This window comes from Salmo trutta, chromosome 28, assembly GCF_901001165.1.
Source record: "Salmo trutta chromosome 28, fSalTru1.1, whole genome shotgun sequence".
Lineage (NCBI taxonomy): Eukaryota > Metazoa > Chordata > Actinopteri > Salmoniformes > Salmonidae > Salmo > Salmo trutta.
In genome coordinates this window covers 3,495,733-3,523,616 of record NC_042984.1, presented here as the reverse complement: position 1 = coordinate 3,523,616, position 27,884 = coordinate 3,495,733, and the positions used below count along the sequence as shown (strand labels likewise).

General features: G+C 41.8%; 1 protein-coding gene and 1 long non-coding RNA gene across 2 annotated transcripts in view; both read right to left on the bottom strand.

Moving 5' to 3' along the window:
* Window positions 1-27,884, bottom strand: part of LOC115166452 (IQ motif and SEC7 domain-containing protein 2) — a 201,460-nt gene that overhangs the window by 118,576 nt on the left and 55,000 nt on the right. The gene's annotated exons all lie outside the window — the stretch shown is intronic.
* LOC115165299 (uncharacterized) lies at window positions 20,338-25,932 on the bottom strand. The gene is made up of 2 exons (XR_003870125.1): window positions 25,756-25,932; window positions 20,338-21,142 (listed from the first exon to the last, which is right to left on the bottom strand). It is a non-coding gene; the product is annotated as an uncharacterized LOC115165299 (long non-coding RNA).

Genomic DNA, 27,884 nt, shown 5'->3' with positions numbered 1-27,884 from the left:
TAACCAATGCCAAACTGAACTTGAGCTATGTATGTGTAACTCTGCTTTTAGTATGTGTCATATGTAACTCTGTCCTTGCTGTAACTTTGTCCTTGGTATATGTAATATGTAACTCTGTCCTTGGTATGTGTCATATGTAACTCTGCCCTTGGTTTGTGTAATATGTTACTCTGTCCTTGGTATGTGTCGTATGTAACTATGTCCTTGGTTTGTATCATATACAACTCTGCCCTATATATGTGTCATATGTAACGATGTCCTGGAAACACTTATCTCCCTCACTAGCTTTAAGCACCAGCTGTCAGATCAGCTCACAGATCACTGCACCTGTACATAGCCCATCTATAATTTAACCCAAACTACTACCTCTTCCCCTACTGTATTTATTTATTTTGCTGTTTTGCACCCCATTATTTATATTTCTACTTTGCACTTCCTTCCACTACAAATCTACCATTCCAGTGTTTTACTTGCTATATTGTATTTACTTTGCCACCATGGCCTTTTTTGCCTTTACCTCCCTTATCTCACCTCATTTGCTCACATTGTATATATACTTATTTTTCTACTGTATTATTGTCTGTATGTTTGTTTTACTCCATGTGTAACTCTGTCCTTGAGGTAACTCTGTCCTTCATATGTGTCATGTGTAACTCTGTTCTTGGTATGTGTCACATGTAACTCTGCCCTTGGTATGTGTCATATGTAACTATGTAATTTGTGTAACTCTGCCCTTGGTATGTGTCATATATGAGAGAGAGAGAGAGAGAATCTGCTCCTCTCTCTCTCTGTATGTGTTACATATGACAGAGTTACATATGTAACAGAGTTACTGTCACGCTCTGACCTATGAGAGCTGTTTTTTCTCTGGTTACTTAGGTCAGGGTGTGATATGGGTGGGCAGTCTATGTTTTTTGTTTCTATGTTTTGTTCTTGTTTTTTCTACTTCTAGGTTGAGTTTTGGGATGATCTCCAATTAGAGGCAGCTGGTTCGTGTTGTCTCTAATTGGAGATCATATTTAAGTTGGGGATTGTCTATGGTGTTTTGTGGGTAGTTGTTTTCCGTTTTGTGATTGTTGCCTGACGAAACTGTTTGCTGTCGTTTTTGTTTCCTTGTAAAGTGTTTCATTTTTTCATTAAATAAGAATCATGAGCACTCAACACGCTGTGCTTGGTCCCCTTCATATGACGACTGCCGTTACAGTGACTTATTACACAGAGTTACATATTACACAGAGTTACATATTACACAGAGTTACATATTACACAGAGTTACATATTACACAGAGTTCTCTCTCTCTCTTTCTCTCTGTCTCTGTCTTTGGGGACGTTGCAGGGTTAAAGTGATTTAAAAAAATGCACAGCACTTAGTTAACTAGTTCTATGCTCTCTTAAACGTCCGTAAAATGATTCTACCAAACGGAATGGGTCAGGGTTAAGGATCTGTAGCTAGCTGGGTAATGGGACTCAATGGGTCAGGGTTTAGGACCTGTAGCTAGCTGGGTAATGGGACTCAATGGGTCAGGGTTTAGGATCTGTAGCTAGCTGGGTAATGGGACTCAATGGGTCAGGGTTTAGGACCTGTAGCTAGCTGGGTAATGGGACTCAATGGGTCAGGGTTTAGGACCTGTAGCTAGCTGGGTAATGGGACTCAATGGGTCAGGGTTTAGGATCTGTAGCTAGCTGGGTAATGGGGCTCAATGGGTCAGGGTTTAGGACCTGTAGCTAGCTGGGTAATGGGACTCAATGGGTCAGGGTTTAGGACCTGTAGCTAGCTGGGTAATGGGACTCAATGGGTCAGGGTTTAGGACCTGTAGCTAGCTGGGTAATGGGACTCAATGGGTCAGGGTTTAGGACCTGTAGCTAGCTGGGTAATGGGACTCAATGGGTCAGGGTTTAGGACCTGTAGCTAGCTGGGTAATGGGACTCAATGGGTCAGGGTTTAGGACCTGTAGCTAGCTGGGTAATGGGACTCAATGGGTCAGGGTTTAGGACCTGTAGCTAGCTGGGTAATGGGACTCAATGGGTCAGGGTTTAGGACCTGTAGCTAGCTGGGTAATGGGACTCAATGGGTCAGGGTTTAGGACCTGTAGCTAGCTGGGTAATGAGACTCAATGGGTCAGGGTTTAGGACCTGTAGCTAGCTGGGTAATGGGGCTCAATGGGTCAGGGTTTAGGACCTGTAGCTAGCTGGGTAATGGGGCTCAATGGGTCAGGGTTTAGGACCTGTAGCTAGCTGGGTAATGGGACTCAATGGGTCAGGGTTTAGGACCTGTAGCTAGCTGGGTAATGGGACTCAATGGGTCAGGGTTTAGGACCTGTAGCTAGCTGGGTAATGGGACTCAATGGGTCAGGGTTTAGGACCTGTAGCTAGCTGGGTAATGGGACTCAATGGGTCAGGGTTTAGGACCTGTAGCTAGCTGGGTAATGGGGCTCAATGGGTCAGGGTTTAGGACCTGTAGCTAGCTGGGTAATGGGACTCAATGGGTCAGGGTTTAGGACCTGTAGCTAGCTGGGTAATGGGGCTCAATGGGTCAGGGTTTAGGACCTGTAGCTAGCTGGGTAATGGGGCTCAATGGGTCAGGGTTTAGGACCTGTAGCTAGCTGGGTAATGGGACTCAATGGGTCAGGGTTTAGGACCTGTAGCTAGCTGGGTAATGGGACTCAATGGGTCAGGGTTTAGGACCTGTAGCTAGCTGGGTAATGGGACTCAATGGGTCAGGGTTTAGGACCTGTAGCTAGCTGGGTAATGGGGCTCAATGGGTCAGGGTTTTGGCAGTAAGCTAAACACCCCTCAGCCCTGGCAGTCCAGGTTGGCAAGCTTACAGTGCAGTGTCATCATGACTGGCAAAAACAGGAAGAGAGCCTTCACTTTGCTACTCTGAACTTAAAAACAGTTACTTTTGTAAAACATAGCTATGGAGGGACTAAGATAAGTGAGACTGGGTTAACATATTAGAACTGGGTATTAGACTGGGTTAACCTATTAGACTGGGACTGGGTTAACCTATTAGACTGGGACTGGGTTAACATATTAGACTGGGTTAACATATTAGACTGGGTTAACATATTAGACTGGGTTAACCCATTAGACTGGGTTAACATATTAGACTGGGTTAACCTATTAGACTGGGTTAACATATTAGACTGGGACTGGGTTAACATATTAGACTGGGGTTAACATATTCGACTGGGGTTAACATATTAGACTGGGTTAACATATTAGACTGGGTTAACCTATTAGACTGGGTTAACATATTAGACTGGGGTTAACATATTAGACTGGGTTAACCTATTAGACTGGGTTAACATATTAGACTGGGGTAACATATTAGACTGGGTAACATTAGACTGGGGTAACATATTAGACTGGGTTAACATATTAGACTGGGTTAACATATTAGACTGGGTTAACATATTAGACTGGGTTAACCTATTAGACTGGGTTAACATATTAGACTGGGGTTAACATATTAGACTGGGTTAACCTATTAGACTGGGTTAACATATTAGACTGGGTTAACCTATTAGACTGGGTTAACCTATTAGACTGGGTTAACTTATTAGACTGGGTTAACCTATTAGACTGGGTTAACATATTAGACTGGGTTAACCTATTAGACTGGGTTAACCTATTAGACTGGGTTAACATATTAGACTGGGTTAACCTATTAGACTGGGTTAACCTATTAGACTGGGTTAACCTATTAGACTGGGTTAACATATTAGACTGGGTTAACCTATTAGACTGGTTAACCTATTAGACTGGGTTAACCTATTAGACTGGGTTAACATATTAGACTGGGTTAACATATTAGACTGGGGTAACCTATTAGACTAGGTTTATCTATTAGACTGGGTTAACATATTAGACTGGGTTAACCTATTAGACTGGGTTAACATATTAGACTGGGTTAACATATTAGACTGGGTTAACATATTAGACTGGGTTAACCTTTTAGACTGGGTTAACCTATTAGACTGGGGTAACATATTAGACTGGGTTAACATATTAGACTGTGTTAACCTATTAGACTTGGTTAACATATTAGACTGGGTTAACATATTAGACTGGGTTAACATATTAGACTGGGTTAACCTATTAGACTGGGGTTAACCTATTAGACTGGGGTAACATATTAGACTGGGTTAACCTATTAGACTGGGTTAACATATTAGACTGGGTTAACCTATTAGACTGGGGTTAACCTATTAGACTGGGGTAACATATTAGACTGGGTTAACATATTAGACTGGGTTAACATATTAGACTGGGTTAACATATTAGACTGGGGTAACATATTAGACTGGGTTAACCTATTAGACTGGGGTTAACATATTAGACTGGGTTAACCTTTTAGACTGGGTTAACATATTAGACTGGGGTAACCTATTAGACTTGGACTGGGTTTACCTATTAGACTGGGTTAACCTATTAGACTGGGGTAACATATTTGTTGCTTATACCATCATCTTAACTGAACAGTTTACTGCAGTGTTGAAAAAAGTACCCTGTTGTCATTTTTGAGTAAAAGTAAAGATCCCTGAATAGAAAATTACTCAAGTGAAAGTGAAAGTCGCCCAGTAAAATTCTACTTGAGTAAAAGTCTAAACTGAACTTTACTTTACTAAACATTGTTTTAAAATGTACTTAAGTATCAAATTATGTCAAAAATCAGAAGCTTCTAAAGACATGACATAATTTTCTGGAATGTTCCAAGCTGTTTAAATCCACAGTCAACTTAGTGTATGTAAACTTCTGACCCACTGGAATTGTGATACGGTGAATTATAAGTGAAATAATCTGTTTGTAAACAATTGTTGTAAAAATGTACTTGTGTCATGCACAAAGTAGATGTCCTAACCGACTTGCCAAAACTATAATTTGTTAAGACATTTGTGGAGTGGTTGAAAAACGAGTTTTAATAACTCCAACCTAAGTGTATGTAAACTTCCGACTTAAGCAAACCAGACAGCACCATTTTCTTGATTTTTTAATTTACGGATAGCCAGAGGCACACTCCAACACTCAGACATAATTTACAAATGCAGCATGTGTGTTAAGTGAGTCCTCCAGATCAGAGGCAGTAGAGATGACCAGGGATGTTCTCTTGATAAGTGAATTGGACCATTTTCCTGTCCTGCTAAGTATTGAAAACGTAACGAGTACTTTTAGGTGGCATGGAAAATGTATGGAGTAAAAAGTACATTATTTTATTTGTAGTGAAGTAAAAGTCAAAGTAGATAGAAATAGTAACGTAAAATAAAGTTATCCCAAAAAAACGACTTAACTAGTACTTTAAAGTATTTTTACTGAAGTACTTTACACAACTGGTTTATTGTAAACTAGTGTCAACGGTTAAATAACTACGGTATTGAGCGCAACGTGCCCAGTGCTATGAAAGACAGGAAGCTAGGCCTCTGCTCTCTAAGCAGCCTTGTAAATACATATGTCTACCTAACATAACTATGGTCTTGACCATAATGTGCCCAGTGCTGTGGACATTAGGAAGCTAGGCCTACTAAACAAATATGTCTTCCAAACAGGAATAAAAACTATTCAATTGAGTTAGATTTACCTGTACAAAGACACAATGCACTCTGTGGATAGATAGCTGTAGATATAACTGATTTATATAGAACTGATTTTAGCGACGGTTTTTGTTCAGAGAAGACTTACCTAGCTAGTCAGCCAGTTCCAGCTACAGTACTACTCAACCTGTGCTTGTAGCAGGGCTGGGGGGACCAGAGCAGGAAGTCAGGGGATCAATCCATATTTGTCTGGAGTCGCTCAGTCGTTTTTTTCCTCTGTATAGAATCCCATGTCCTTCTGTTGAAATGAGTGGCTGTATTTTCACTGTCCCACCCCCCACCCCCTCTCTCTCTCTCTCTCTCTCTTTCCCCACTCTCACTCTCTCTCCTGACGCTCCCGCCCGCCATCTTCTCTCGCTCTCTTTCACTAAGACTTTAATCAAATTATCCCTCCCTTCCCTTGACCTTGTCTTCAGCAGGAGCAGCTTGGAGTTATTCACACACAGACTGTGCACACACACACACACACACACACACATTCACACAGCCACCTAGACAAAAACCTATATCAGCCCACACACACACACACACACACACACACACACACACACACACACACACATTCACACAGCCACCTAGACAAAAACCTATATCAGCCCACACACACACACACAAAAACACAGCCATTGTTGTCAATAAAGGATATTCAAATTCAGCTATGAGGAAACATACAAATCATACTTCATTAGAATCATAGGAGTTTTAATCTTCATCAACATCACCAACATCATCTTCATCATCAGCGATATCAATCATAGTCATAATCATTGTTACATTCTCATAATTTCACTTGATTAAATACTTCATTTTATTTCATTGCTTAAATACTTAAAGTATTTCATTTTTTTATAATATAATATGTATCATCCATTTCACTCTTTTTTTTTTACATAAGAATAAAGTTTAGCAGAAGATTGAAGAATGACAAAATATTTACAGCATGAGAGAGAGAAAGAGAGAGGGAGCAAGAGAGAGCTAGAGAGAGGGAGCTAGAGAGAAAGAGAGAGGGAGAGACAGAGAGAGGGAGCTAGAGAGAGAGAGAGAGAGAGCTAGAGAGAGGGAGAGAGAGAGAGAGAGAGAGAGAGAGAGAGCGAGAGAGAGAGAGAGAGAGTGAGCTAGAGAGAGAGAGGGAGCTAGAGAGAAACAGAGAGGGAGCTAGAGAGAGAGAGACAAAGATAGAGGGAGTGAAAGAGAGAGAGGGAGCGAGAGATAAAGAGAGAGGTAGCGAGAGAGGGAGAGAGAGTGAAAGAGAGAGAGAGAGCGAGCGAGCGAACGAGCGAGAGAGAGAGAGAGAGTAGGCTGTTGACTGCATTCATTCCTCTCTATCAGGATATGTACTGTACTGAGGGCAGAGAGACAGACATGATGGCAGCCTTGAGAATAAAAACACTTAAACAAACCTCTGCATCTGTAGAATTCACATTTCATCTTGAATCACCGTGTCGTATATAAGTCCGTTTCTTTAACCTCACAGTTTGGATCTGGTACTTGGAGCTAATAGGGATTTGAATTAGATTCCCCGGCGAGCTACACGGTGCTGGGCTATGTGGTGGCCCAGAGTCAGTTGGCTGCGACAATCAGGACCAACGGACAGTCTGTAGCCTGACCCCATCACACTGACACAGGCCCAAACAACTGCCATCCGAGTACAGAACTTATGCTTCTATCTGCTTTGCTTGCTGTTTGGGGTTCTAGCCTGAGTTTCTGTATAGCACTTTGTAAACATCGGCCGATGTAAAAAGGGCTTTATAAATCAATTTGATTGATTGATTGATGCCTCAGCCACTGAAAAGGCTCTTCTTTTTGAAAAGGGTATTCGAGGAACCCCTCTGAAAAGGATATTCGAGGAACCCCTCTGAAAAGGATATTCGAGGAACCCCTCTGAAAAGGTTATTCGAGGAACCCCTCTGAAAAGGTTATTCGAGGAACCCCTCTGAAAAGGTTATTCGAGGAACCCCTCTGAAAAGGTTATTCGAGGAACCCCTTTGAAAAGGATATTCGAGGAACCCCTCTGAAAAGGGTATTCGAGGAACCCCTCTGAAAAGGATATTTGAGGAACCCCTCTGAAAAGGGTATTCGAGGAACCCCTCTGAAAAGGATATTCGAGGAGCTCCTGTGTAAAGGTTCAAACCATAACCTTTTTTCTGATGGGAGGGGTCCAATATTGAACCTTTTTAATAATATATTTTAGAGGTGGCAGCCTATGAGAAAATTGGAGGCATGGCTTTCTGATAGTTTTTTCTTTGGCACCGTTAGAGTAAATTTTATTCCTGTTTATCAAGTTAAGTTCGTACACCGCAAATGTCAACGTTCCTTCAATATTCATGCATATCACATATACATTCCAACATAATATTAACATTGCTGATTACATATAGTATTAAAGCGGTAACTATTCCAACTTTGGGATTTGCACAGGTTCTTGTGGAACTTGTTAACCTTGTTGAAGCAACAAAACTGTCAGTGTTAACATGTGTTGACAATACAACAAAACAGATGAACAGGAATGACATTTACTCTAACGGGTGGCCAAAAAAAAGATCTATCTTATAGCCACACCCTCACTAAGCCACACCTCCACTCCAGGGTTCCTCCAGGAACCTGTTGCTACATAGTAACATTGAAAAAATACTCAAATAATCAAAGAGACACATATTTGAACCATTGACTAGCAATGGTTTCCTTGAGGAACTCCAGGGGTTCCTTAAAGATTTCCAGGGTTCCTCGAGTCACCACTAATTCTAAGAGTGTATGGTTGCAAAATTCTGGTATCTTTCCCAAAACTTTCCCAAAAGTCCTGTTTGGAAGATTCCTGGAATTACGAGGAAATCAGCAGGGAATCTGAGAATCCTGCAACCGGGGAATTTTGCAATTTTAGTAACTAATGTTGAACTAATGATGTAACTAATGATGAAAGAATGCCAATAGCCTTGATATGTGAGGGAATCTCTAATAACATTTTAATTCATTAATAAACAAGTCTAGAATCATGCAGTAGATAGAGGCATTCTTCTTCTGGTTAATGTTTTCGTATAAAATCAATTGTATTTTAAATAAATAGTTTAAATAAATACTTGAAGGAAGATACTGTATTGTATAGGTGTCTTTAACCACACCTGTGTGGGCCTTCAGCCTCTGAGTTGTACACATTAATTACTTTCTAATTCAACGTCCTCTCACTGTCAACTGCGTTTATTTTCAGCAAACTTCAAATGTGTAAATATTTGTATGAACATAAGATTCAACAACTGAGACATAAACTGAACAAGTTCCACAGACATGTGACTAACAGAAATGGAATAATGTGTGCCTGAACAAAAGGGGGGGGTCAAAATCAAAAGTAACAGTCAGTATCTGGTGTGGCGACCAGCTGCATTAAGTACTGCAGCGCATCTCCTCCTCATGGACTGCACCAGATTTGCCTGTTCTTGCTGTGAGATGTTACCCCACTCTTCCACCAAGGCACCTGCAAGTTCCCGGACATTTTTGGGGGGAATGGCCCTCGCCCTCACCCTCCGATCCAACAGGTCCCAGACATGCTCAATGGGATTGAGATGCAGGCTCTTCGCTGGCCATGGCAGAACACTGACATTCCTGTCTTGCAGGAAATCATGCACAGAACGAGCAGTATGGCTGGTGGCATTGTCATGCTGGAGGGTCATGTCAGGATGAGCCTTCAAGAAGGGTACCACATGAGGAAGGAGAATGTCTTCCCTGTAACGCACAGCGTTGAGATTGCCTGCAATGACAACAAGCTCAGTCCGATGATGCTGTGACACACCGCCCCAGACCATGACGGACCCTCCACCTCCAAATCGTTCCCGCTCCAGAGTACAGGCCTCGGTGTAACACTCATTCCTTTGACGATAAACGCGAATCTGACCATCACCCCTGTTGAGACAAAATCGCGACTCGTCAGAGAAGAGCACATTTTGCCAGTCCTGTCTGGTCCAGCGACGGTGGGTTTGTGCCCATAGGCGACATTGTTGCCGGTGATGTCTGGTGAGGACCTGCCTTACAACAAGCCTACAAGACCTCAGTCCAGCCACTCTCAGCCTATTGCAGACAGTCTGAGCACTGATGGAGGGATGGTGCTTTCCTGGTGTAACTCGGGCAGTTGTTGTTGTCATCCTGTACCTGTCCTGCAGGTGTGATGTTCGGATGTACCGATCCTGTGCAGGTGTTGTTACACGTGGTCTGCCACTGCGAGGACGATCAGCTGTCCGTCCTGCCCCCTGTAGCGCTGTCTTAGGCGTCTCACAGTACGGACATTGCAATTCATTGCACAGGCCACATCTGCAGTCCTCATGCCTCCTTGCAGCATGCCTAAGGCACGTTCACGCAGATGTGCAGGGACCCTGGGCATCTTTCTTTTGGTGTTTTTCAGAGTCAGTAGAAAGGCCTCTTTAGTGTCCTAAGTTTTCATAACTGGGACCTTAATTGCCTACCGTCTGTAAGCTGTTAGTGTCTTAACGACAGTTCCACAGGTGCGTGTTCATTGAACAAGCATGGGAAACAGTGTTTAAACCCTTAACAATGAAGATCTGTGAATTTATTTGGATTTTTACGAATTATCTTTGAAAGACAGTGTCCTGAAAAAAAGAGACGTTTCTTTTTTTGCTGAGAATTACTTTCTACAATGCAGCATGTTGACATGACATGATCACTATTGTTGTATATATATATATATATTATAACAACCCTACTATGGTGATAGACAAACAACATCTCTCTCTCTCTCTCTCTCTCTCAATGCAGACCATTGTTTTAAGTCAGAAAGAGCGACGATTCCACCTGCACTGTCAGTTGAGGTACAAGTGTCGTGTAGGAGTAACGACTCATGACGTAAGACAGACAATTAATGCAGTCTGGTTTACTGGACGTATGTGCGTTAGAGTGGGGCAAACTGTTAAAAGTAGGGTTGCAAAATTCAGGTTACTTTCCCACATCCTGGTTGGAGGTTCTATATGGAATTGTTTTAAGAAGGTCATACCAAGGATCATTTATCAATTTGATTTAGAATTTTTAAAACACCTTGAAGAATCCCAAAAATATACATAAAAAATATTTGATGAAAAGTTTTTTGGGGCCTGCTATTAGCCAATACAAACTATGGTTGAATGGCGGGACCCCGGTTAACGAGATTTACCGGGATTTACTGCCCAAAACCACTCCTTTTTCCTGGGATAAATAACTGCGAGAATCCGGTAAATTATAATAATTAATTTATATGAACAGCATGGCGTGAAATGGAACTGTTAAATTATGTGTGATGTCTAAATCTGTCTTCTCTACGGCCTCTGCACCTCAGACAGACAGCCCATCTCAGACTGACGGCCCATCTCAGACTGACGGCCCATCTCAGACTGACGGCCCATCACAGAATGACGGCCCATCTCAGACTGACGGCCCATCTCAGACAGACAGCCCATCTCAGACAGACAGCCCATCTCAGACAGACAGCCCATCTCAGACTGACAGCCCATCACAGACTGACAGCCCATCTCAGACAGACAGCCCATCTCAGACTGACAGCCCATCTCAGACTGACAGCCCATCTCAGACTGACAGCCCATCTCAGTTCACAATACATGTAGATTTACAGTATCATATCATCATGGAGACTTGTTTCCTTGTGACAGGTTTGGCCTACATTTTGCTGCAGCGTAGTCTGTGCTACAGTAACATAAAGACTGAACGGCGTCTAATTTACCATCTCCATCTGGCTTTCGGGGGTCACCTTGTTGCAGCTGCAGAGTTTTAAAACCGCCTATCCCTCGAATATAAATCAGTCCACGCGTGAGCACTCTCTCACAGTCCTTCTCTCTCTCCATCAATTCCATTGAAATTGCATCCAAAATAGATCATCCTGTTCTAGATTGATATATAGCCCTAGCCTACCTCTTTCAGGTAATATATTCAATGCAGTATTAGCCTTATAATTAGTTAATTGATGATGGGTTATGCATAAGAAGCTCCTAACTTATAGCCTCTGTCTCTTGCGCAATACCCAAAGCACCTGTGCTCCGCTGGTCTCTCCTTAAAAAAAACGTTCCTTAGCTCTTGGAGTCCCATGCAGGAAAATCGAGACTAGAATAACTTGTGGACATTCTTTTTTTATTTTTTTTTTGCATTTCTTATACCAATAGACTATTAGAAGAGGTAAGCAAGCTCTTGCTTGCTGAATGTTAAATACATTCGTCAATATAACTCCTGGGTAGTTGTCACGTCCTGACCATAGTAAGATGTGATTTTCTATGGTAGAGTAGGTCAGGGCGTGACAGGGGGTGTTTTGTGTTATTCTATGTTTTCTATTTCTATGTTTGAGTTCTAGTTTTTCTATTTCTATGTTGTTTTTTGGGGGGTTGATCTCCAATTGGAGGCAGCTGGTCCTCATTACCTCTGACTGGAGATCATATTTAAGTAGGGGTTTTTCTTCCTGGGTTTTGTGGGTGAATATATGTTTTGAGTAGTGTTTGTTTCTCTCTGCGTCATGGTTTGTTGTTTTGTCATTTTCAGTTATTTGTCTATTGCAAAGTTTCATGTATTTAATAAAATGCGGAACTACAACTACGCTGCACTTTGGTCCGATCCTTTCGACAGCCGTGACAGTAGTTTGAAAGAAGAGCGATGGTGGTAGACTATAGCAGTTATTAATTCAGACCCATAACCATTCAGACCCATAACCATTCAGACCCATAACCATTCAGACCCATAACCATTCAGAACCATAACCATTCAGACTCATAACCATTCAGACCCATAACCATTCAGACCCATAACCATTCAGACTCATAACCATTCAGACCCATAACCATTCAGACCCATAACCATTCAGACCCATAACCATTCAGATGGTGGTAGGCTACAGCAGTTATTTACTCAGACCCATAAGCATTCAGTCTTCGCGAAGAGAAGTCAAAGCCGTCTGCATTTAATTCTAGTTTAATTCTATATTATTCAAGGATGTCATTAGAATGATGAAGATAAGGACAACGAAACGTATTTCATGTAACTGTTGAAAGTGAGGAAGGAATGAAGCAACAATAGAGAAAGAGGAGGTAGGCTAATAACATTAGGAGAGATATTATGAAAGGTATATACGTGTCAGCCTACTAATTATACAAATAGGATCTATTATATAAAGAAATGTGAATCAAATTCGCTAGCCTATACTTTTGACTTTGTAGGCCGCATGTGCTGCATCAAAATCCCATGATCTCTGCCTGCTTTATCATGATTTGAACCATGTGCCTAATTCCAGCCCATATAATACAGTATAATTCAATATAGTACAGTAATACAGTATAATACAATACAGTATAATACAATACAGTATAATACAATACAGTATAATACAGTTCACACTCCAAAAGATTAGCCTACTGGAGCTAGTTTAATGTATTTAACCAAGATAGCATATAGCTAGCTACATCTATGTGCTTTCATGTTTTTCTTTCGTGTGTAATGTGCAGTAGCCTATATCATATATGTATTGGATAACAGCACAATCATTTGGGCTTTTTTGTTGCTTGGGCTCATTAAATGTCTTTAATGTAGGACTCATTAAATGTATTAAATATATGTCTCATCGAGCTCAGGTAACATCAGGTTTGAATATTCTATCAAAGCTCTAATCAAATCCACATAGTGCTTTTGAATGACATTTCCGGGTTTTGGTGATTTATTCTTGGGATGGAACATTTGTTCTACTAAGCTATATGGAATTGTTTTAAGAAGGTCATACCAAAGAATCTTTTTGATATTTGATTTTTGATCTTAAGTATAAAAAATATATATTAAAAAAAATGATTTTATGAACATTTTTATTTGGCCTTAGTGCTATTAGCCCATTTAAACACATTGAAAAACAGATTCACTACATGGAAGAGCAGAAAGTCCCCCCACCGCAAAAAAAAAAATCTAAAGGAAGTTTGTTCTGAAGTACCTGTCCTATAAGAATTATCATTCGTTTTTTTTGTATTTAACATGTTCTTTTTTGTATTTAACACTTTCTTTTTTGTATTTAACATGTTATTTTTTGTATTTAACATGTTATTTTTTGCAATAAACAGTGTCCATACTGTATATATTTCCATTCATTTTTTTAGCTGGTTCCCGGGAGACATTCAGATAAGTCTTGTGAGGCCTGTGGGCATCCTAGAGCATAACAACATGTACCTTTACACAGAGGGGTCATATTAGTGTGTAGCCCAAACTTTCTGACGCTACAGACAGAAGTTACCGACTTCAGACGAGTCCCAAGACGCTTGTGTGGGTCGCAGAGCAAAACGGAGAACACCATCGTGTTCGTGAAAGTCTCATCTTTCCATAGAGAAGTCATAATAGTTCAGACACTACAGAGGATTTAGTAAGAAGACCGATTTTTGAGATGTCTCATGGTCTGACAAACACCGCTCTAGCTCTGTCACCTTGCACAGCAGATGCGGAATTGCGACATAGGCAGATGTGCTGGATATAGACGCATCCAACGCAAAAAAAAAAATATCTCTAGCGTAAACTGACAGATTTTAATTGGGATGTTTTTATTATGCTAATTAGATTTCTGCGGTGGCGTGGACATTGACAAGCCCTTTCATTTCACTTCCATCGCCTTGGTAACAGAAGACAGGTGTGATACGGTGGTTGCCATGACAGCAACCAGAAACAGGTGTGATAGAGTTCGCAGGAGCACCAGAAAATACGATTTTTGTTTTATTGATTGAGATGCAGCCTTATTGGGCCTATATGTTGTACCCTAGAAACGAATATGTAAAACTGTAAAGATATTAACTTCTTCTAAAAGCTACGACGTTGATACAAATACCTGTCATTGAAATTACAAAGTAATTTGTGGAATATTAGTTATTTCTCTATTAAGATGCATTACATAGAAAATGGTACACTGTCTCTTTGGAAAAAAAGTCAGGTTTGAGATGACGATGCAAGACACACTGTCACAGAAGCCAAGTTCACACGCTAGTCGGAACAAGAAAACTCTGAAATTAGTTTCTAGTCGGACATTTCCTGAGTTTTCCTAGTTTCGAACACAGCATCATCCATCGCTATCATCATTGATCTACTGACGAAGCTATCCCTTTTATTTGATTTCTGTTCCCCCCCCCAAATGTTTGGATATAATGGTGAAAGTTACCAGGTTGTTACCTAGCTAGCCAATGAGGTTACATGACTGAACAAAATGTAAACAAATGGTTAACGACCCACGACAATGTTTATGAACGTTAAATGCAATCCTGGTGACGCCGCTATAGACTGGTTGGTTGTTTAGCAACAAAACCAACACACCTGTAACTACTGTCTTCCCTGTGGCTCAGTTGGTAGAGCATGGTGTGTGCAACGCCAGGGTTGTGGGTTCGATTCCCATGGGGGGCCAGTTCAAATATATATATATATATGATAATGTGTGAAATGTATGCATTCACTACTGTAAGTTGCTCTGGATAAGAGCGTCTGCTCAATGACTAAAATGTAACTATGGATCAAAACAGACAGGGTTGTCTTAGATTGTTGACAACAATGTAAACATTATTTTTGTCTCCAATGTTTATTTAAAAATGAAATAAATGTGCACAATGATCACTTGTTGTCACGTCCTGACCAGTATAAGGGGTTATTTGTTATTGTAGTTTGGTCAGGACGTGGCAGACCGGGGTATTTGTTTAGAGTGTTTCGGGGTTTGTTGGGCTATGTGTTTATGTAGAGGGGTGTTTGTTTAGAGTGTTCCGGGGATTTTGGTTATTGTTCTGGTTTTGTATTTCTATGATTTTCTAGGTTCTGTATTTCTTTGTTGGCCTGGTATGGCTCTCAATCAGGAACAGCTGTACATTGTTGTTGCTGATTGGGAGTCATACTTAGGTAGCCCTTTTTTTCACCTGTGGTTTGTGGGAAGTTGTTTTTGCATAGCTGTGTGTAGCCTGCATTACTGTTCGTTCGGTTTCTTGTTTTGTTTTTTCAGGGTTCTAGTAAACGTTAAAATGAGCACTCATCCAGCTGTGCCTTGGTCCATTACATACGACAACCGTTACACTTGTCTCTCAAATACATTGTCAGGAGTTGTTGGTTAGCTAACCTAGCGAATTTGAGCCATATTAGCATTGACATGAAATATGGTCAAAACATCTCAAAATAAGACATTTATGATTCCCCACGTGACAGTTTCTTGTCATTGTTGCTAGCTATCTGTCCATCCAGGATCCTAAAAAAGACACAGACGTTGTCAGCCAATCCGTCCACAGGAAGATTAAAAATGTTTAGTCGGTAACATGGGTCAGATCTTTTCATCTAGTTAGTTAAACCGTTTTCTCTGTAGTGATTAGTGTAACCATGACCTTTTCAAATCTGCACTCACTTGATTCTCTAGGGCACTGGGAAACAACGGTACAGCCAAGCCTTATCACTACACCAAATATTAACCCGGGGAGATTTTTTTTTTTCCTAGTTCGAACAGTGCTCACAAAATCAAAACTCCTTGTCGCGCAGCAAAAAAAATATTTTGTCGGATTGGTTGCACTTTAGAGTCCTGGTTTGAATGTTCCTCGATTCAGAAGGGAATAAGCAGGGAAATCTGGGAATCCTCCAACTGGGATTTCTGGAAAACCTGGGAATTTTTAGAAAAGTTAACCTGAATTTTGAAACTCTACTGTGAACATATTCAAATCTCCATCCATAGTACCTGCAAGAAGTCCACATCCAGGGACTGATCATGATGACATGATGAGCAAACAAGACAACACACTGACTGTACAGTGACTGACTGACTGATTACCATAGTGTCTTAACACTACTGCACTCTACTTAAGAACAAAAGAGGGAACAGGAAGCTAGAGATCCCTTAACGTGTATCCCAAATGGCACCCTATCGTCTATATAGTGCACTACTTTTTGGACCAGAACCCATAGAGCACTGTATATAGGGAATATAGGGTGCAATTTGGGACATAGACCTTTACACTACGCTTCACTACACTGACTAAGTTAACCTAGCTGGTGTCTAGTTTAAGGAACTACTTACTGCACTAACTAATGCTACGTAATGTCACTCTGTAATGTTAAACAACCAGAGGTTTGGATAGTTCACGTCCTGTTCCTGGGACTGGAGTGCAGAGTCTGTGTAGCCTAATGTATCTGTACAACACAGGAGTAGGTTTCACTATCCAATAACATGTTACATCTCCTTGAGTTATTTCTAAGAATACAATGACTAAGAAACATGATGTTGTCATATACTCCGACAGTGGATAATATCATTACTGTCCATCAAAGGTTGTAGTGGTCTTAAGAGACAAGTTAAGGGGCCTACTGGACTCTAACCACCTCTATGGTAGTGTACTGTATCTAACCACCTCTATGGTAGTGTCCTGTATCTAGCCACCTCTATGGTAGTGTCCTGTATCTAACCACCTCTATGGTAGTGTCCTGTATCTAGCCACCTCTATGGTAGTGTCCTGTATCTAACCACCTCTATGCTAGTGTCCTGTATCTACCCACCTCTATGGTAGTGTCCTGTATCTAAGCACTTCTATGGTAGTGTCCTGTATCTAACCACCTCTATGCTAGTGTCCTGTATCTAACCAACTCTATGGTAGTGTCCTGTATCTAAGCACTTCTATGGTAGTGTCCTGTATCTAACCACCTCTATGCTAGTGTCCTGTATCTAACCACCTCTATGGTAGTGTCCTGTATCTAACCAACTCTATGGTAGTGTCCTGAATCTAACCACCTCTATGGTAGTGTCCTGTATCTAACCACCTCTATGCTAGTGTCCTGTATCTAACCACCTCTATGCTAGTGTCCTGTATCTAACCACCTCTATGGTAGTGTCCTGTATCTACCCACCTCTATGGTAGTGTCCTGTATCTAACCACCTCTATACTAGTGTCCTGTATCTAACCACCTTTGTGGTAGTGTCTTGTATCTAACCACCTCTATGCTAGTGTCCTGTATCTGACCACCTCTATGGTAGTGTCCTGTATCTAACCACCTCTATGGTAGTGTCCTGTATCTATCCACCTCTATGGATGGTGGTGTCCTGTATCTAACCACCTCTATGGTAGTGTCCTGTATCTAACCACCTCTATACTAGTGTCCTGTATTTAACCACCTCTATGCTAGTGTCCTGTATCGAACCACCTCTATGGTAGTGTCCTGTATCTAACCACCTCTATGGTAGTGTCCTGTATTTAACCACCTCTATGCTAGTGTCCTGTATATAACCACCTTTGTGGTAGTGTCCTGTATCTAACCACCTCTATGTTAGTGTCCTGTATTTAACCACCTCTATGCTAGTGTCCTGTATATAACCACCTTTGTAGTAGTGTCCTGTATCTAACCACCTCTATGGTAGTGTCCTGTATTTAACCACCTCTATGCTAGTGTCCTGTATATAACCACCTTTGTGGTAGTGTCCTGTATCTGACCACCTCTATGGTATTGTCCTGTATCTGACCACCTCTATGCTAGTGTCCTGTATCTAACCACCTCTATGGTAGTGTCCTGTATCTGACCACCTCTATGGTATTGTCCTGTATCTAACCAAATTTATGCTAGTGTCCTGTATCTAACCACCTCTATGGTAGTGTTCAGTATCTAAGCACCTCTATGGTAGTGTCCTGTATCTAACCACCTCTATGGTAGTGTCCTGTATCTAACCACCTCTGTGGTAGTGTCCTGTATCTAACCACCTCTATGCTAGTGTCCTGTATCTAACCACCTCTATGCTAGTGTCCTGTATCTAACCACCTCTATGGTAGTGTCCTGTATCTAACCATCTCTATGGTAGTGTCCTGTATCTAACCACCTTTATGCTAGTGTCCTGTATCTAACCACAGCTTTGGTAGTGTCATGTATCTAACCACCTCTATGCTAGTGTCCTGTATCTAAGCACCTCTATGGTAGTGTTCATTATCTAAGCACCTCTATGGTAGTGTCCTGTATCTAACCACCTCTATGGTAGTGTTATGTATCTAACCACCTCTATGGTATTGTCCTGTATCTAACCAAATGTATGCTAGTGTCCTGTATCTACCCACCTCTATGGTAGTGTCCTGTATCTAACCAACTCTATGCTAGTGTCCTGTATCTACCCACCTCTATGGTAGTGTCCTGTATCTAACCACCTCTATGGTAGTGTCCTGTATCTGACCACCTCTATGGTATTGTCATGTATCTAACCACCTCTACGGTAGTGTCCTGTATCTAACCACCTCTATGGTAGTGTCCTGTATCTAACCACCTCTATTCTAGTGTCCTGTATCTAAGCACCTCTGTGGTAGTGTCCTGTATCTAACCACCTCTGTGGTAGTGTCCTGTATCTAACCAGTTCTATGGTAGTGTCCTGTATTTAACCACCTTTGTGGTAGTGTCCTGTATCTAACCACCTCTATGGTAGTGTCCTGTATCTAACCACCTCTATGGTAGTGTCCTGTATCTAACCATCTCTATGGTGGTGTCCTGTATCTAAACACCTCTATGGATGGTGGTGTCCTGTATATAACCACCTCTATGGTAGTGTCCTGTATCTAACCACCTCTATGGCAGTGTACTGTACCTAACCACCTCTATGGTAGTGTCCTGTATCTACCCACCTCTATACTAGTGTCCTGTATCTAACCACCTCTATGGTAGTGTCCTGTATCTAACCACCTCTATGGTATTGTCCTGTATCTAACCAAATTGATGCTAGTGTCCTGTATCTACCCACCTCTATGGTAGTGTCCTGTATCTGACCACCTCTATGGTAGTGTCCTGTATTTAGCCACCTCTATGGTAGTGTCCTGTATCTAGCCACCTCTATGGTAGTGTCCTGTATCTAGCCACCTCTATGGTATTGTCCTGTATCTAACCAAATGTATGCTAGTGTCCTGTATGTACCCATCTCTATGGTAGTGTCCTGTATCTAACCACCACTATGGTAGTGTCCTGTATCTAACCACCTCTATGCTAGTGTCCTGTATCTAACCACCTCTATGGTAGTGTCCTGTATTTAACCACCTCTATGGTAGTGTCCTGTATCTAACCACCTCTATGGTAGTGTCCTGTATCTAACCACCTCTATGGTAGTGTCCTGTATCTACCCACCTCTATGGTAGTGTCCTGTATCTACCCACCTCTATGGTAGTGTCCTGTATCTACCCACCTCTATGGTAGTGTCCTGTATCTACCCACCTCTATGGTAGTGTCCTGTATCTACCCACCTCTATGGTAGTGTCCTGTATCTACCCACCTCTATGGTAGTGTCCTATATCTGTGAAAGGGGTAGGGGTAAGTAGCGCCTAGCGAACTATAATGCTGCTGGTTGTTTCATATTTCGATATTTACAGAATGTCTGGGTGAGGATCAGTGCGAGACCATGGTTACCATGGTTACCCTGTTATGATTAGATTTGTAACCCCATGTGTAACATCTCTAGCCCCACCCATCCCTTGGCCTTGCAATAGCTTACTATTCACACTCAATATGAGTTGACTTACTATAAGTCTTACTGGGTTTTGGGGCAGACATAATGTTTCTATGTGTCTATGCTGCAAACTAATGAAGGACCATACCATTTCGGTATTCTCTTATGAGAAAAGGGAAATCTAACTAAAATATGTTTCACTTTTAAATAAATATTTTCCTTCAGATATTTTGCTCATAAAGCATAACTCTTTTGTTCACAAAACATTACAATATTTTAAGTTTAAGGAGTCGCAAACTAAGAGCTTTTCTTGGCACTGAATCAGGAAGATTTGTGGTATTGTTTTTTTTTCTTCGTATGGTTAAAAATAGCGTTAAACCCACCATGTCCTCTCTCACTGAACGATAGAAGGGAAAGAGGAAGGTTCACAAGGAGATAAAGAAGAAGAGTGAGATTTAAAGGTGTAAAGAGACAGCATACAGACACCAGAGGACAGTATAAAGGAAGTAGATATATATGAGCTACAGAAAGAATCTGAAGGGTTCATTTTCCGTTTTTTTTTCTTTCTTCCATCGTCTCGTTATTAGTTGTGACCCCGGCCCGGCGCTGTAGGTGAGTTCTCTTCACACACTGCCCATGTCAGAGGTCATACTACCTACACCTAAACTTCAACGGTCAGAGTCTGAGGGGTCAACCAATCAGGACTGCCTTGTGTCATTCATTTTTTGAGAGCGGAGTTAGACAAGGTTATAAGGGTGACATGCTAGTAAGTACAGGAAAGGTAGGTACAGTAAAATCTGGTAGGTAGGGATTCAGTCCAGAGCTAGTCCAGATCAGAGATAGTCCAGACCAGATCAGTCCCCAAGTCCCAGACTACAGTTCAGTGTAGCTGAGCTCCTGCCTTGTCTCCAGCCAGGTTTGTGCGTTTTAAAAGTTTATTTATTTTTCAAACTCCGACCAACGAGTTGTGTCCAGTTGTTGCCCTCGGCGTTTTTCGCCGTAAAGTTGTTTGGAGGTCAAGGGTAAATAACGGGGGAGGAGGGTCAAGTGATCGGCTGGTTACCTAGAGGACGGGCTACTGCACTCAGAGGCGGGGCAACAGAACTGATGGGTGATGTCATCATCTTCGTGCTCTCTGAGAGAGAGACAGTCCATGGTAGCATGGGTAGAGAGAGACAGACAGACAGACAGACAGACAGACAGACAGGGGTTGAGACAGAAGCAAAGGGATGGGGAACACAGAAAAGCAGAGTGAGAGAAGGAAGGAAAGAAGGGAATATAGATAAAACACTAGTGTTATAACTCCTCCCCCTCTAGTGTTATAACTCCTCCGCCTCTAGTGTTATAACTCCTCCACCTCTAGTGTTATAACTCCTCCCCCTCTAGTGTTATAACTCCTCCGCCTCTAGTGTTATAACTCCTCCACCTCTAGTGTTATAACTCCTCCCCCTCTAGTGTTATAACTCCTCCGCCTCTAGTGTTATAACTCCTCCCCCTCTAGTGTTATAACTCCTCCCCCTCTAGTGTTATAACTCCTCCGCCTCTAGTGTTATAACTCCTCCACCTCTAGTGTTATAACTCCTCCGCCTCTAGTGTTATAACACCTCCACCTCTAGTGTTATAACTCCTCCCCCTGTAGTGTTATAACTCCTCCCCCTCTAGTGTTATAACAGTAGTGGACCACTAGATGTCAGGCTTGCAGCATGGAGAACAGTCTGCTACAAAAGCTACAACACTGACATCTACTGCAAACCTGATCTATTAGGTTATACTAAACATTTTTTGGATTAAATACCATGTCTCCTTGCCTTAAGATATATTGATTAAATACCATGTCTCCTTGCATTATGATATATTGATTAAATACCATGTCTCCTTGCCTTAAGATATATTGATTAAATACCATGTCTCCTTGCATTATGATATATTGATTAAATACCATGTCTCCTTGCCTTAACTTAAGATATATTCATTAAATACCATGTCTCCTTGCCTTAACTTAAGATATATTCATTAAATACCATGTTTCCTTGCCTTAAGATATATTCATTAAATACCATGTTTCCTTGCCTTAAGATATATGGATTAAATACCATGTCTCCTTGCATTATGATATATTCATTAAATACCATGTCTCCTTGCCTTAACTTAAGATATATTCATTAAATACCATGTTTCCTTGCATTAAGATATATTCATTAAATACCATGTCTCCTTGCATTACGATATAGCTAATCTTCTATGCAATCCTGTGATGGAATGTCATAGGTTTCCAAACATCTTAATATGACTTTAAATTATATCCTAAGGGGGGGGTTGGGATGCATAAAAATAAAAAACAACAACAGGGGGGGGGAGGGAAGGAGAGGATGGGGCGATATGGAGAGGACAGGGGTAGAAGAGTGGAGTGGGGAGGGGGAGGTTGTCGAAGGGTGTTTGGGTGCAATACGTAGGCCTACATGTGTGAAGGAGATGGGGAAGGCCTTACACTGGGTTGCGTTCCAGCAGATAATCAGATCTCACAACAACGCCATGAAGGAAGGGTTTACGATACAACTCATTGTCCAAGACAGCGTTTCCCAAAAACCTCTCCTCCAGTACCCCCCTCCCCCACCCCCCCACCCCCCTCTCCCTCCCCCAGCCAGTCCACTTCTTTCATATATTCCAGAAGAGCACAGCTGACTCAAAACGGACATATAATCATCAAGCCCTTCATTAGTTACAATCAGCAGTGCTACTTCTGGAATACATCAACTAAATGAGCTGGATGGAGGTACTGGAGGAGAGGTCAAAGGTCAGGGAAACACTGTGTAGCTAAATTTTTTTTTTTAAACTAGACAATCTGGAACTTAACCATGGTCTCAGTCACTGAGAGTGTATCTGAGTTTGGATTGTGTGTGTCCTACCCGCTGGGAAGAGACGTCCATTCAACGTCTATTCCACGTCGGTTCAACCAGTGTGTGCCCAGTGGGTCATGACTACATAGACGCTATCTGTCATTCTCTCATAAGTTTGGTCTTCAAAGTTTTAGAATAGGTAGTCAAAACTATTCTTGCATGTCTTGGATACAATTACATTTTTATTTATTAACTTCCAATAAGACTAATATCCAGAAGATATTACTGCATCGCAGATCATGTGACGTTGCTATGTAAAATAAACACATTTATGTGTTTTTTTTGGGGGGGGGGGGTTTTGGTGAAAGAGAGATGGGTGGTGAAAGTCAGTCAGCTGTTGGCTACTGAAGCTATGATTCCAGATTCTAGATTCCGATAGAGTGTTATTAACTTTGTAACGAGGTAAATAATGTGATTCATAACACCCGTACAGCGGTCGGTCATTACATCTAGAAACTGGAGCTAATTACACATTCCCGAGTCACGTTGTTAAAGGGATTCTCTGATACTTTGTGTACATTTTAGCCAGTAGTCCTGAATTAGCTCTCACCAGGTCCCCCCCCCCAGAAATGTGCATACTACATCCCAGACTGTATGTGGAGATATGTGCCTCACATCCTTGCTCTCTCTCTCTCTCTCTCTCTCTCTCTCTCTCTCTCTCTCTGCTCTGCTGTAGGTGCATCATGTGTAGCTTGCTTGCTTGTCACTCATACGGTCAGGGGCTGAAGCTTATTGGTTGAACTCGAATTGCTAGTGGGTGAAAATGGGTGCAGCACAGCTTGCAGAAAAACAGTTGCTTTTAAACTATGAATTTCGAGGCTAAATGAGGTAAGACAGTTATGCTGCTCATAGATTATGTATGTATAAACTACACATTGACACATGCAGCCCAAAGCGGCAAGGTTTAAAACATTATTTAAAAAAAAAATACTTAGCAGTCGCCATAGTTACGGAGCATATGTCTTTAATAACTACTAGGTGTCAGTGTACTGACAGAGACTGTCTTTGAGAGGGCTGGAGGACCCCAATGTGTTATCAGTGCTAATGCTACAGACTGGTTAAGGTAACACGTCACTTTTATGGGTCCGTAATAAACCATTTAGAAGGCATTTACTTACTATTAATTAATCATGACTCCCACATTTGTAAATGTAGGTAAGCTAGTTATTCACACACACATATGTTCCTTAATCATGACTCCCACATGTGTAAATGTTAGTAAGCTAGTTATTCATATATATATATATATATATATATAGTTCCTTAATCATGACCCCCACGTGTGTAAATGTTTTAGTAAATCGAAATAACACTTGAAATAACACTCTGAACTTATGAAACTGATAATAAAAGCCCTTTTTTTGTGAAAAAAGCTGTTTGAAAAAAAATTGCCTGGAATTTCAGCCTGTTCAGATGCGATGGAACTTTTTGGCCCACGTCATGACGTCACAATGCGATCTGATTATTATAGACCAATGACAGTTCACCGTACGATGAAGGGGTTGAGCTCTAGACCAGCCAAATTAGCCAATCCAGGTTGTGTATATAAATATCGTCAAATCGTCAAACGCACGCACAATCAAACTGTGAGCATTTCAAGAGTCAAATGAGGTTAATATTATAATATTATTTTCGTTGAATAAAAACACAGTGATTTATTAGACATAGAGTGATGATTAAAAAATTTAATTACAAAGACTGCATGGGAACTTTAAAACATCTTGTTTTGGGTGCTTGCACGAATGTCTACCAAATGGCATGCCCATCTATTTTCTGACAAATTACACTGGTCACTCAGAATATTTATGAAGTATTTGTAACGTATAAATAGCGCTCACTTTAGATTAGGGACTGCAACAAAAAAAATACTGTACTAATGATTATAAATGTGAGAGTAATGATTAATAAATGCTTTCTAAATGGTTAATTACGGTTTAGATCCAGCTCTGGGAGTCAGGGGGGGTGATGGGGAGAGAGAGAGAGAGAGAGAGAGAGAGTGTGAGAGAGAGAGAGTGAGAGAGAGTGAGAGAGAGAGAGAGAGAGAGAGAGGGTGGGTGGGTGGTGGTGTGGGCTCTGGGAGTCATGGGGGTGATGGAGAGAAAGAAAGAGAGAGAGAGAGAGAGAGAGAGAGAGAGAGAGTGAGAGAGAGAGAGAGAGAGGGTGGGTGGGTGGTGGTGTGGGCTCTGGGAGTCATGGGGGTGATGGAGAGAGAGAAAAAAGAGAGAGAGAGAGAGAGAGAGAGAGAGAGAGAGAGAGAGTGAGAGAGAGGAGAGAGAGAGAGAGAGAGAGAGAGAGAGATAGAGAGGGTGGGTGGGTGGGTGGTGGTGTGGGCTCTGGGAGTCATGGGGGTGATGGAGAGAGAGAGAGAGAGAGAGAGAGAGAGAGAGAGAGAGAGAGAGAGAGAGAGAGTGAGAGAGAGAGAGAGAGAGAGAGAGAGAGAGAGAGAGAGAGAGAGAGAGAGAGAGAGAGAAAGAAAGAGAGAGAGAGAGAGTGGGTGGTGGTGTGGGCTCTAGGAGTCATGGGAGTCTGAGAGAGAGGGAGTGGTTGGGTGGTGTGGGACGGGACGGGACGGGACGGGACAGGAGGAGGAAGGGGGAGTGGAAGACTGTGAATCTAGTGAGGGACTGATACTACGGAATTGCACCGTTTCTTCTGAAATCCTGGTTGGAGGATTTCCGTGATTCAGAAGGGAATCTTCCAACTGGGAATCCTCCAATCAGGACTTCTGAAAACGCGGTAAACTGTGGGCATGTTTCCCGAATTATGTAACGTTAGAAGGAGGATGGTAGAGTGGAGGAGATTAGTGGAGGATTGTGGGCCTACTTTATAGTGGGTATACTCAGGCCCTTACCTTGCCTGGTCGGAGTGCCTGGATGGGGGGAGGGCGCAAGGCGGCTTGGGCAGGAGCAGCCGGGCAGGGCAACAGTACTGGTGGTGGGTGGAGCTGGACTGACTGTTAGCTGTCAGACTGCTGTGGAGGGAGGAGGTAGGACTAGGAACAGGAAGAGTAGTGGTGGTGGTGGTGCTGGTGGTGGTGGTGCTGGTGGTGGTGCTGGTGGTGGTGCTGGTGGTGGGAGGATTGGAACAAGAAGAAGAAGCGCAACAGGTGGAATAAGGTGTTGACCTGACAGAAAGAGAAAGAGAGATAGGGGGAAGAGAGAGAGAGGAGAGATAGATAGGTAGGTAGAAAGAGGAGAGAGAGATAGGTAGGTAGAAAGAGGAGAGAGAGATAGGTAGGTAGAAAGAGGAGAGAGATAGGTAGGTAGAAAGAGGAGAGAGAGATAGGTAGGTAGAAAGAGGAGAGAGAGATAGGTAGGTAGAAAGAGGAGAGAGATAGGTAGGTAGAAAGAGGAGAAGGATAGGATAGGTAGGGTAGAAAGAGGAGAGAGATAGGTAGGTAGAAAGAGGAGAGAGAGATAGGTAGGTAGAAAGAGGAGAGAGAGATAGGTAGGTAGAAAGAGGAGAGAGAGATAGGTAGGTAGAAAGAGGAGAGAGAGATAGGTAGGTAGAAAGAGGAGAGAGAGATAGGTAGGTAGAAAGAGGAGAGAGAGATAGGTAGGTAGGTAGATAGAGAGAGAGAGCGAGAGAGAGAGAGAGAAAGAGATGGAGAGAGAGATAGGCAGAGAGGAAGCGAGAGAGAGGGAGCAAGAGAGAGAGAGAGAGAGAGAGAGAGAGAGAGAGAGGGCAGAAAGAGAGAAAGAGAGAGAGAGAGAGAGAGAGAGGGACAGAAAGAGAGAGAGAGAGAGAGGAAGGAAGGAAGGAGATAGAAATAGAGAGAAGAGAGAAAAAATCAAGTCAAGATAGAAGGAGAAAAGAACAACATCCAGAAAGGCACACAGTAACCAACCAGTCATAGACTAGACTAGTAGTGTAGACTAGTAGACTAGACTAGTAGTGTAGACTAGTCGTGTAGACTAGTAGTGTAGACTAGTAGTGTAGACTAGTAGTGTAGACTAGTAGCGTAGACTAGTAGCGTAGACTAGTAGTGTAGACTAGTCGTGTAGACTAGTAGTGTAGACTAGTAGTGTAGACTAGTAGTGTAGACTAGTAGACTAGACTAGTAGTGTAGACTAGTAGTGTAGACTAGTAGTGTAGACTAGTAGTGTAGACTAGTAGACTAGACTAGTAGTGTAGACTAGTAGTGTAGACTAGTAGTGTAGACTAGTAGACTAGACTAGTAGTGTAGACTAGTAGTGTAGACTAGTAGTGTAGACTAGTAGACTAGACTAGTAGTGTAGACTAGTAGTGTAGACTAGTAGTGTAGACTAGTAGACTAGACTAGTAGTGTAGACTAGTAGTGTAGACTAGTAGCGTAGACTAGTAGCGTAGACTAGTAGTGTAGACTAGTAGTGTAGACTAGTAGTGTAGACTAGTAGTGTAGACTAGTCGTGTAGACTAGTAGTGTAGACTAGTAGCGTAGACTAGTAGTGTAGACTAGTCGTGTAGACTAGTAGTGTAGAATAGTAGTGTAGACTAGTAGTGTAGACTAGTCGTGTAGACTAGTAGTGTAGACTAGTAGTGTAGACTAGTAGTGTAGACTAGTAGTGTAGACTAGTAGTGTAGACTAGTAGTGTAGACTAGTAGTGTAGACTAGTAGACTAGACTAGTAGTGTAGACTAGTAGTGTAGACTAGTAGTGTAGACTAGTAGTGTAGACTAGTAGTGTAGACTAGTAGCGTAGACTAGTAGTGTAGACTAGTAGTGTAGACTAGTAGTGTAGACTAGTAGTGTAGACTAGTAGTGTAGACTAGTAGACTAGACTAGTAGTGTAGACTAGTAGTGTAGACTAGTAGTGTAGACTAGTAGTGTAGACTAGTAGTGTAGACTAGTAGACTAGACTAGTAGTGTAGACTAGTAGTGTAGACTAGTAGTGTAGACTAGTAGACTAGACTAGTAGTGTAGACTAGTAGTGTAGACTAGTAGTGTAGACTAGTAGACTAGACTAGTAGTGTAGACTAGTAGTGTAGACTAGTAGTGTAGA